Source organism: Misgurnus anguillicaudatus, unplaced genomic scaffold, assembly GCF_027580225.2.
Source record: "Misgurnus anguillicaudatus unplaced genomic scaffold, ASM2758022v2 HiC_scaffold_29, whole genome shotgun sequence".
Classification (NCBI taxonomy): Eukaryota; Metazoa; Chordata; class Actinopteri; order Cypriniformes; family Cobitidae; genus Misgurnus; species Misgurnus anguillicaudatus.
The window spans coordinates 11,686,854-11,699,278 of record NW_027395279.1 but is presented as its reverse complement, the minus strand read 5'-3'; the positions used below and the strand labels follow the sequence as shown (position 1 = coordinate 11,699,278).

The window sequence follows — 12,425 nt, the reverse complement described above, 5'->3', positions numbered from 1 at the left end:
TGCGTGTCCCTGTACGTGTGCCGTTGCCATAGAGATTGATTTGACGTAACTGCTGGTGCAAATGGGAGCGGGAAATAAAGACGGAGGGTTTCAGCCACTGGGGCGATATTCACATTACTTTCAGCGTATTGCTCGAAAGTACAAAAATATTCGTGTGAAATGCACACTATGCCCACACGACAAGTGTCTTTCAACTGCTGACAACGCGATGAGCAACCTGTCTGAGCATTTGTTTGTAAGCCCAGCATGGCAATACAACACTTGTGGCGAAAGATCCTGCTTAATTTACCGGTCAGGGATCGAGAGGTCCGAACCCGAGACGGAATTAGGTAAGTTAATGAACCTCAATTGAGTCAGACCCAGAGCATAATTCTTTTAAAGGAAATTATTTGAACGTAACCCGAACAGCAATGTCGCGTGCGCCCAATTTATAGAAAAAAGCCAGGAGTCAGGACCACTGTTTTCTTCATAATCTTACTTCCAAATCTAATCCTATAAACTTTTCGGTGTTTGATGAATCGCTGTTACCGCCCTGCCAGACTGTCTTAAATAGAGAAATAAGTTAATTCCTTGATTTGCGTTGTTGATTCATTTATAAATAATTCCCCCAAGGGTTTAGTTTATGCGCAAAAAGCATTAAAATGAATAGAATGTGATGATTACGTCTTTCTTTGGTGAAAAAATAATAAAATAAATAAGCCTATATGAAATGTGTTTCACTTAAATAATTAGCAAATTAACAAAACGAATTCAAAACTAGCCTATTATTATATGAGTTTATTTTTTGTGTGACGTGCTCCCAAACCGATGCAGCACAAAACACTTTTTACCTATTTAAAATAGCACAATGTTTTGTTATTATTGCGAGTGTTACTTTACATAAATAAATGTACACATTACAGTTTTGAATGTTGTTTTACTTTTATTTGTATGACCATAATTTAAGGTAATGCAAAATGCAAGCTCCTCACGCGTTTCATGCCATCACCCGCGTGGGTTTACACAGGGCAGCGAGAAAGAGACATTAAACTTTAAACATTTAACATTCTACTTGAGTTTTTTTGGACATCCCTTTGGAATCACTGCAATCATATCATCAATTTATAAGGTAATAATAAATATAAGCGCAGCGCTTATGAGTGTTCAAACACTGCTGTCCGCTCAGCTGTCAATCTGCCGACCCTCACAAAGTTTCACATTAAATGATAATATATTTGAACAGTCATGGTCCTGTGCTTATTTCTGTCAATGTTCTGCATGAAGAACTTTAAAGGTTTCTACTTACATCACGATTTGCGGTGCGGCCGGTCGCAAACTTTATGTAAAACGGTATGAAATAAATTGATGCTGATGTCGGATAACGGGTCAACTGTTATTTTAATCGCGCGGATGCGGGTTATCAAACAGGACTGTGCATGACTCGTATAAGGAAAATGGAATGACAACATGAAAATTATAAAATAGCCTAACTTGCGGTGTTAAATGGACAGTTCACCCAAAAATAAAAAATTCTGTCATCATTAACTCTCCCTCATTTTGTTACAAACCTGTATAAATTTCTTTGTTCTGATAAACACGAAGCAACATATTTTGAGAAATGTTAATAACCAAACCAAGCATGAGCCCCATTCACTTCTATAGTAGGAAAAAATAATACTATTGAAGTGAATGGGGCTCATGAATGGTTTGGTTACAAACATTCCTCAAAATATTTTCATTCATGTTCACCAGAACAAAGACATTTATACAGGTTTGTAACAACATGAGAGTGAGTAAATTATACAGAATTTTAATTTTTGGGCGAACTATAAATCCGATGGGGTCAAAAATTAGGGTGCACCTAACTTTTGTGCTGGTCCACCTAAGAAAAAATGTTAGGCGCACCAGTGCAACCAGTGCAAAAAGTTATTGTAGAGCCCTGGCCGGTCATTTAAAGTAGTCACTCATCATCAGCCGACCCCGCCTAAACCATGTCCTTGTATCTATGTGGTAAATTAAGAAAAAGGAAAGTAAAGTAATAAGTAGTGAAGTTACTTTTCAAATGCAGTAACTAGTAAAGTAATCTCATTACAATTTAAAGAAGTAACTAGTAACTAGTAACTAATTACATTTTTTGAGTAACTACCCCAACACTGGTCATGACTGTGATGACACATACCAAATTTAGTGTAAATACAATAAAGCGATACGGAGATATAGCCTTAAATGACTTGACCACTAGGGGGCACTGACCAAACAATAAATTGTGACTCAGGTCTTGATTGTGATGACACCCACCAAATTTGGTGTAAATACAATAAAGCGATACGGAGATATAGCCTTAAATGACTTGACCACTAGGGGGCACTGACCAAATAATAAATTATGACTCAGGTCTTGATTGTGATGACACCCACCAAATTTGGTGTAAATACAATAAAGAGATGCAGAGATATAGCCTTAAATGACTTGACCACTAGGGGGCACTGACCAAAAAATAAATTGTGACTCAGGTCTTGATTGTGATGACACCCACCAAATTTGGTGTAAATACAATAAAGAGATGCAGAGATATAGCCTTAAATAACTTGACCACTAGGGGGCACTGACCAAAAAATAAATTGTGACTCAGGTCTTGATTGTGATGACACCCACCAAATTTGGTGTAAATACGATAAAGAGATGCAGAGATATAGCTTCAAATCTCTTGACCACTAGGGGGCACCGGAAAGTTTACAAGTCAGAACATGTTGCTGATGAACCATACCAAGTTTCATAACAATACGTAATTGCGTTTCTGAAATACTTGAACTTAAAGAAAAATTCAAAATGGCCGACACACAAAATGGCCGACCAAAAAACATTTGGTATAGTTTGACTCGGCATGCCTCACGAAATCTAACAAGACCACTCTCATAATTTTACATTCAAGTTTGCAGTAGTTATAAGCAAAAATAGACATTTTTTATATCTCGTGACCAGTAGGGGGCAGTGTGACGAAATGGTGCATGCACCCTCAGGTCATCACTGTTATGACATATACCAAGTCTCATATTAATACACAAAAGTTTTGCGAAGATACAGGCTCAAACACATTTTGGCGTGCTCGCCCTCGCATTCTTTGATGCGTTATAAGACAACAAATAGGTCTACCGAAAAGCTTTTGATAACTTTTTGTCTAGAGTGTCTCTAGATGATGCATACCAAAAATCTAGCCAATCACACGAGCGCTCTAGGAGGAGTTCGAAAAAGTAGGTGTTCAATATAATTCAAAATGGCCGACAGGAAGTAGGTTTGACTCAGACATATTTGGTACAGTCGGACTCAGCATGAGCCAAGGAATCAATAGAGTGAAGTCTTATGTCATAGTGGCAATTTAATCAAATGATATAAAGATTTTAAACAATTTATTTACATATCCTGACCACTAGGTGGCGCCGTCCTAAAGATTTATAGGTGCGCTCAGAACATGTCACTGATGAACCATGCCAAATTTCGTAGCGATACGCCATTCTGTTTGTGAAATACTGAACTTAATGAGAAAATTCAAAATGGCCGACACCCAAAATGGCCGACCGAAAACCGTTTGGTATCGTTTGACTCGGCATGCCTCAAGGAATCTAACAAGACCAACTTCATGATTTTAGACTCAACTTTGAAGTAGTTATCAGCGAAAATAGGCATTTTTCGAATCTCGTGACCACTAGGTGGCGCTGTGACGAAACGTTGCAGGCACCCTCAGGTCATGACTGTAATGACATATACCAAGTTTCGTGTCGATACAATAAAGTTTTGCGAAGATACGGCCTCACGTCCGTTTTGGCGTGCTCGCCGCCATATATGTTGGCAATTTGTACGAGAACGCATTGGTCTATCAAAAAGCTTTTGATAACTTTTTGTCTGGGGTGCCTCTAGATGCTACATACCAAAGGACATGAAAATCGGACAAACGGTCTAGGAGGAGTTCGAAAAAGTAGGTTTTACGGAAAATTCAAAATGGCGGAAAGATGTGCATGACACAAATGACATCAATGTGTGCAATTGAATCATCATGAGCCAAGGATTCAGAGGAAACAAGAATTTAGTTTCTAGGACTCATGGGTCAGAAGTTATGAGCATGAACATAAGTGGATTTTTGGACTGTTGGTGGCGCTAGAGGGTTTGAGTCAGACACACCAATGTTGCTATAGTAACTTCTGAGACTGTCCTTTACATGTGTGCCAAATTTCATAACTTTCCTATGTACGGTTCTATGGGCTGCCATTGACTTTTGGGTGGAAGAACGAGGAAGAAGAATAATAATAATAAATATAGCTGCAAGCAGCGATACCGGGGTCAAGCCAAACATGGCAAAAAATTATTCATACGTGATGACTGTCATGATTTAAGATCTAAGTTTGCATTAGTTTTATGAAAAAATAGCAATTTTTTGTATCTTGAGACCACTAGGTGGGGCGGTGCAGAATTAATAGATGGTGCCTCAGGTCATGACTGTGATGACACACACCAAATTTAGTGTAAATACGATAAAGCAATACAGAGATATAGCCTTAAATGACTTGACCACTAGGGGGCACTAACCAAACAATAAATTGTGACTCAGGTCTTGATTGTGATGACACCCACCAAATTTGGTGTAAATACAATAAAGAGATGCAGAGATATAGCCTTAAATGACTTGACCACTAGGGGGCACTGACCAAAAAATAAATTGTGACTTAGGTCTTGATTGTGATGACACCCACCAAATTTGGTGTAAATACGATAAAGAGATGCAGAGATATAGCTTCAAATCTCTTGACCACTAGGGGGCACCGAAAAGTTTACAAGTCCTCCCAGAACATGTAGGTAATGAACCATACCAAGTTTCATAACAATACACAGTTGCGTTTCTGAAATACTTGAACTTAAAGAAAAATTCAAAATGGCCGACACACAAAATGGCCGACCAAAAACCATTTGGTATCGTTTGACTCGGCATGCCTCACGTAATCTAACAAGACTAATCTCATAATTTTACATTCAATTTTGAAGTAGTTATAAGCAAAAATAGACATTTTTTATATCTCGTGACCAGTAGGGGGCAGTATGACGAAATGGTGCATGCACCCTAAGGTCATCACTGTTATGACATATACCAAGTCTCATATTAATACGCAAAAGTTTTGCAAAGATACAGGCTCAAACACATTTTGGCGTGCTCGCCCTCGCATTCTTTGATGCGTTATACGACAATGGATAGGTCTACCGAAAATCTTTTGATAACTTTTTGTCTAGAGTGTCTCTAGATGATGCATACCAAAAATCAAGCCAATCACACGAGCGCTCTAGGAGGAGTTCGAAAAAGTAGGTGTTCAATATAATTCAAAATGGCCGACAGGAAGTAGGTTTGACTCAGACATATTTGGTACAGTCAGACTCAGCATGAGCCAAGGAATCAATAGAGTGTTGTCTCATGTCTGTGTGGCAATTTAATCAAATGATATAAAGATTTTAAACAATTTATTTACATATCCTGACCACTAGGTGGCGCTGTCCTAAAGATTTATAGTTGCGCTCAGAACATGTCACTGATGAACCATGCCAAATTTCGTAGCGATACGCCATTCTGTTTGTGAAATACTGAACTTAATGAGAAAATTCAAAATGGCCGACACCCAAAATGGCTGACCGAAAACCGTTTGGTATCGTTTGACTCGGCATGCCTCAAGGAATCTAACAAGACCACCTTCGTGATTTTAGACTCAAGTTTGAAGTAGTTATAAGCAAAAATAGGCATTTTTTGAATCTCGTGACCACTAGGTGGCGCTGTGACGAAACGTTGCAGGCACCCTCAAGTCATGACTGTAATGACATATACCAAGTTTCGTGTCGATACACCAAAGTGTTGCGAAGATACGGCCTCACGTCTGTTTTGGCGTGCTCGCCGCCATATATTTTGTCAATTTATACGAGAACGCATTGGTCTATCAAAAAGCTTTTGATAACTTTTTGTCTTGGGTGTCTCTAGATGCTACATACCAAAGGACATGCAAATCGGACAAACGGTCTAGGAGGAGTTCGAAAAAGTAGGTTTTACGAAAAATTCAAAATGGCGGAAAGATTTGCATGACACAAATGACATCAATGTGTGCATTTGAATCATCATGAGCCAAGGATGCAGAGGAAACAAGAATTTAGTTTCTAGGACTCACGGGTCAGAAGTTATGAGCATGAACATAAGTGGATTTTTGGACTGTTGGTGGCGCTAGAGGGTTTGAGTCAGACACACCAATGTTGCTATAGTAACTTCTGAGACTGTCCTCTACATGTGTGCCAAATTTCATAACTTTCCTATGTACGGTTCTATGGGCTGCCATTGACTTTTGGGTGGAAGAACGAGGAAGATAAATAATAATAAGAAAACTAACAGAAACAATAGGTGTCTACGCCACTTCGTGGCTTGACCCCTAAATATAGCTGCAAGCAGCGATACCGGGGTCAAGCCAAACATGGCAAAAAATGATTCATACGTGATGACTGTCATAATTTAAGATCTAAGTTTGCATTAGTTTTATGAAAAAATAGCAATTTTTTGTATCTTGAGACCACTAGGTGGCGCTTTGCCGAAACAATAGATGGTGCCTCAGGTCATGACCAGTGTTGGGGGTAACGAGTTACAAAGTAACGGATTACAGTAACTATATTACTTTTTTGGATAACGAAGTAAAGTAACGCATTACACTAATAATATTGGTAACTACACTACTTTACTAGACTATAGGAACGCGCTTTCCTGCGTTACCCAAGCAGTGTTTGCCTGGGTGTAAAGTTCTGGCTGTTTAAGTGGTGCGTGCATGCGTGTCCCTGTACGTGTGCCGTTGCCATAGAGATTGATTTGACGTAACTGCTGGTGCAAATGGGAGCGGGAAATAAAGACGGAGGGTTTCAGCCACTGGGGCGATATTCACATTACTTTCAGCGTATTGCTCGAAAGTACAAAAATATTCGTGTGAAATGCACACTATGCCCACACGACAAGTGTCTTTCAACTGCTGACAACGCGATGAGCAACCTGTCTGAGCATTTGTTTGTAAGCCCAGCATGGCAATACAACACTTGTGGCGAAAGATCCTGCTTAATTTACCGGTCAGGGATCGAGAGGTCCGAACCCGAGACGGAATTAGGTAAGTTAATGAACCTCAATTGAGTCAGACCCAGAGCATAATTCTTTTAAAGGAAATTATTTGAACGTAACCCGAACAGCAATGTCGCGTGCGCCCAATTTATAGAAAAAAGCCAGGAGTCAGGACCACTGTTTTCTTCATAATCTTACTTCCAAATCTAATCCTATAAACTTTTCGGTGTTTGATGAATCGCTGTTACCGCCCTGCCAGACTGTCTTAAATAGAGAAATAAGTTAATTCCTTGATTTGCGTTGTTGATTCATTTATAAATAATTCCCCCAAGGGTTTAGTTTATGCGCAAAAAGCATTAAAATGAATAGAATGTGATGATTACGTCTTTCTTTGGTGAAAAAATAATAAAATAAATAAGCCTATATGAAATGTGTTTCACTTAAATAATTAGCAAATTAACAAAACGAATTCAAAACTAGCCTATTATTATATGAGTTTATTTTTTGTGTGACGTGCTCCCAAACCGATGCAGCACAAAACACTTTTTACCTATTTAAAATAGCACAATGTTTTGTTATTATTGCGAGTGTTACTTTACATAAATAAATGTACACATTACAGTTTTGAATGTTGTTTTACTTTTATTTGTATGACCATAATTTAAGGTAATGCAAAATGCAAGCTCCTCACGCGTTTCATGCCATCACCCGCGTGGGTTTACACAGGGCAGCGAGAAAGAGACATTAAACTTTAAACATTTAACATTCTACTTGAGTTTTTTTGGACATCCCTTTGGAATCACTGCAATCATATCATCAATTTATAAGGTAATAATAAATATAAGCGCAGCGCTTATGAGTGTTCAAACACTGCTGTCCGCTCAGCTGTCAATCTGCCGACCCTCACAAAGTTTCACATTAAATGATAATATATTTGAACAGTCATGGTCCTGTGCTTATTTCTGTCAATGTTCTGCATGAAGAACTTTAAAGGTTTCTACTTACATCACGATTTGCGGTGCGGCCGGTCGCAAACTTTATGTAAAACGGTATGAAATAAATTGATGCTGATGTCGGATAACGGGTCAACTGTTATTTTAATCGCGCGGATGCGGGTTATCAAACAGGACTGTGCATGACTCGTATAAGGAAAATGGAATGACAACATGAAAATTATAAAATAGCCTAACTTGCGGTGTTAAATGGACAGTTCACCCAAAAATAAAAAATTCTGTCATCATTAACTCTCCCTCATTTTGTTACAAACCTGTATAAATTTCTTTGTTCTGATAAACACGAAGCAACATATTTTGAGAAATGTTAATAACCAAACCAAGCATGAGCCCCATTCACTTCTATAGTAGGAAAAAATAATACTATTGAAGTGAATGGGGCTCATGAATGGTTTGGTTACAAACATTCCTCAAAATATTTTCATTCATGTTCACCAGAACAAAGACATTTATACAGGTTTGTAACAACATGAGAGTGAGTAAATTATACAGAATTTTAATTTTTGGGCGAACTATAAATCCGATGGGGTCAAAAATTAGGGTGCACCTAACTTTTGTGCTGGTCCACCTAAGAAAAAATGTTAGGCGCACCAGTGCAACCAGTGCAAAAAGTTATTGTAGAGCCCTGGCCGGTCATTTAAAGTAGTCACTCATCATCAGCCGACCCCGCCTAAACCATGTCCTTGTATCTATGTGGTAAATTAAGAAAAAGGAAAGTAAAGTAATAAGTAGTGAAGTTACTTTTCAAATGCAGTAACTAGTAAAGTAATCTCATTACAATTTAAAGAAGTAACTAGTAACTAGTAACTAATTACATTTTTTGAGTAACTACCCCAACACTGGTCATGACTGTGATGACACATACCAAATTTAGTGTAAATACAATAAAGCGATACGGAGATATAGCCTTAAATGACTTGACCACTAGGGGGCACTGACCAAACAATAAATTGTGACTCAGGTCTTGATTGTGATGACACCCACCAAATTTGGTGTAAATACAATAAAGCGATACGGAGATATAGCCTTAAATGACTTGACCACTAGGGGGCACTGACCAAATAATAAATTATGACTCAGGTCTTGATTGTGATGACACCCACCAAATTTGGTGTAAATACAATAAAGAGATGCAGAGATATAGCCTTAAATGACTTGACCACTAGGGGGCACTGACCAAAAAATAAATTGTGACTCAGGTCTTGATTGTGATGACACCCACCAAATTTGGTGTAAATACAATAAAGAGATGCAGAGATATAGCCTTAAATAACTTGACCACTAGGGGGCACTGACCAAAAAATAAATTGTGACTCAGGTCTTGATTGTGATGACACCCACCAAATTTGGTGTAAATACGATAAAGAGATGCAGAGATATAGCTTCAAATCTCTTGACCACTAGGGGGCACCGGAAAGTTTACAAGTCAGAACATGTTGCTGATGAACCATACCAAGTTTCATAACAATACGTAATTGCGTTTCTGAAATACTTGAACTTAAAGAAAAATTCAAAATGGCCGACACACAAAATGGCCGACCAAAAAACATTTGGTATAGTTTGACTCGGCATGCCTCACGAAATCTAACAAGACCACTCTCATAATTTTACATTCAAGTTTGCAGTAGTTATAAGCAAAAATAGACATTTTTTATATCTCGTGACCAGTAGGGGGCAGTGTGACGAAATGGTGCATGCACCCTCAGGTCATCACTGTTATGACATATACCAAGTCTCATATTAATACACAAAAGTTTTGCGAAGATACAGGCTCAAACACATTTTGGCGTGCTCGCCCTCGCATTCTTTGATGCGTTATAAGACAACAAATAGGTCTACCGAAAAGCTTTTGATAACTTTTTGTCTAGAGTGTCTCTAGATGATGCATACCAAAAATCTAGCCAATCACACGAGCGCTCTAGGAGGAGTTCGAAAAAGTAGGTGTTCAATATAATTCAAAATGGCCGACAGGAAGTAGGTTTGACTCAGACATATTTGGTACAGTCGGACTCAGCATGAGCCAAGGAATCAATAGAGTGAAGTCTTATGTCATAGTGGCAATTTAATCAAATGATATAAAGATTTTAAACAATTTATTTACATATCCTGACCACTAGGTGGCGCCGTCCTAAAGATTTATAGGTGCGCTCAGAACATGTCACTGATGAACCATGCCAAATTTCGTAGCGATACGCCATTCTGTTTGTGAAATACTGAACTTAATGAGAAAATTCAAAATGGCCGACACCCAAAATGGCCGACCGAAAACCGTTTGGTATCGTTTGACTCGGCATGCCTCAAGGAATCTAACAAGACCAACTTCATGATTTTAGACTCAACTTTGAAGTAGTTATCAGCGAAAATAGGCATTTTTCGAATCTCGTGACCACTAGGTGGCGCTGTGACGAAACGTTGCAGGCACCCTCAGGTCATGACTGTAATGACATATACCAAGTTTCGTGTCGATACAATAAAGTTTTGCGAAGATACGGCCTCACGTCCGTTTTGGCGTGCTCGCCGCCATATATGTTGGCAATTTGTACGAGAACGCATTGGTCTATCAAAAAGCTTTTGATAACTTTTTGTCTGGGGTGCCTCTAGATGCTACATACCAAAGGACATGAAAATCGGACAAACGGTCTAGGAGGAGTTCGAAAAAGTAGGTTTTACGGAAAATTCAAAATGGCGGAAAGATGTGCATGACACAAATGACATCAATGTGTGCAATTGAATCATCATGAGCCAAGGATTCAGAGGAAACAAGAATTTAGTTTCTAGGACTCATGGGTCAGAAGTTATGAGCATGAACATAAGTGGATTTTTGGACTGTTGGTGGCGCTAGAGGGTTTGAGTCAGACACACCAATGTTGCTATAGTAACTTCTGAGACTGTCCTTTACATGTGTGCCAAATTTCATAACTTTCCTATGTACGGTTCTATGGGCTGCCATTGACTTTTGGGTGGAAGAACGAGGAAGAAGAATAATAATAATAAATATAGCTGCAAGCAGCGATACCGGGGTCAAGCCAAACATGGCAAAAAATTATTCATACGTGATGACTGTCATGATTTAAGATCTAAGTTTGCATTAGTTTTATGAAAAAATAGCAATTTTTTGTATCTTGAGACCACTAGGTGGGGCGGTGCAGAATTAATAGATGGTGCCTCAGGTCATGACTGTGATGACACACACCAAATTTAGTGTAAATACGATAAAGCAATACAGAGATATAGCCTTAAATGACTTGACCACTAGGGGGCACTAACCAAACAATAAATTGTGACTCAGGTCTTGATTGTGATGACACCCACCAAATTTGGTGTAAATACAATAAAGAGATGCAGAGATATAGCCTTAAATGACTTGACCACTAGGGGGCACTGACCAAAAAATAAATTGTGACTTAGGTCTTGATTGTGATGACACCCACCAAATTTGGTGTAAATACGATAAAGAGATGCAGAGATATAGCTTCAAATCTCTTGACCACTAGGGGGCACCGAAAAGTTTACAAGTCCTCCCAGAACATGTAGGTAATGAACCATACCAAGTTTCATAACAATACACAGTTGCGTTTCTGAAATACTTGAACTTAAAGAAAAATTCAAAATGGCCGACACACAAAATGGCCGACCAAAAACCATTTGGTATCGTTTGACTCGGCATGCCTCACGTAATCTAACAAGACTAATCTCATAATTTTACATTCAATTTTGAAGTAGTTATAAGCAAAAATAGACATTTTTTATATCTCGTGACCAGTAGGGGGCAGTATGACGAAATGGTGCATGCACCCTAAGGTCATCACTGTTATGACATATACCAAGTCTCATATTAATACGCAAAAGTTTTGCAAAGATACAGGCTCAAACACATTTTGGCGTGCTCGCCCTCGCATTCTTTGATGCGTTATACGACAATGGATAGGTCTACCGAAAATCTTTTGATAACTTTTTGTCTAGAGTGTCTCTAGATGATGCATACCAAAAATCAAGCCAATCACACGAGCGCTCTAGGAGGAGTTCGAAAAAGTAGGTGTTCAATATAATTCAAAATGGCCGACAGGAAGTAGGTTTGACTCAGACATATTTGGTACAGTCGGACTCAGCATGAGCCAAGGAATCAATAGAGTGAAGTCTTATGTCATAGTGGCAATTTAATCAAATGATATAAAGATTTTAAACAATTTATTTACATATCCTGACCACTAGGTGGCGCCGTCCTAAAGATTTATAGGTGCGCTCAGAACATGTCACCGATGAACCATGCCAAATTTCGTAGCGATACGCCATTCGGTTTGTGAAATACTGAACTT

The 12,425-nt window shown here is 38.7% G+C and overlaps 1 protein-coding gene across 2 annotated transcripts in view; it reads left to right on the top strand.

Annotated features, from left to right (window-relative positions):
• LOC141362787 (obscurin-like) overlaps positions 1-12,425 on the top strand; it is a 537,091-nt gene that overhangs the window by 336,446 nt on the left and 188,220 nt on the right. The gene's annotated exons all lie outside the window — the stretch shown is intronic.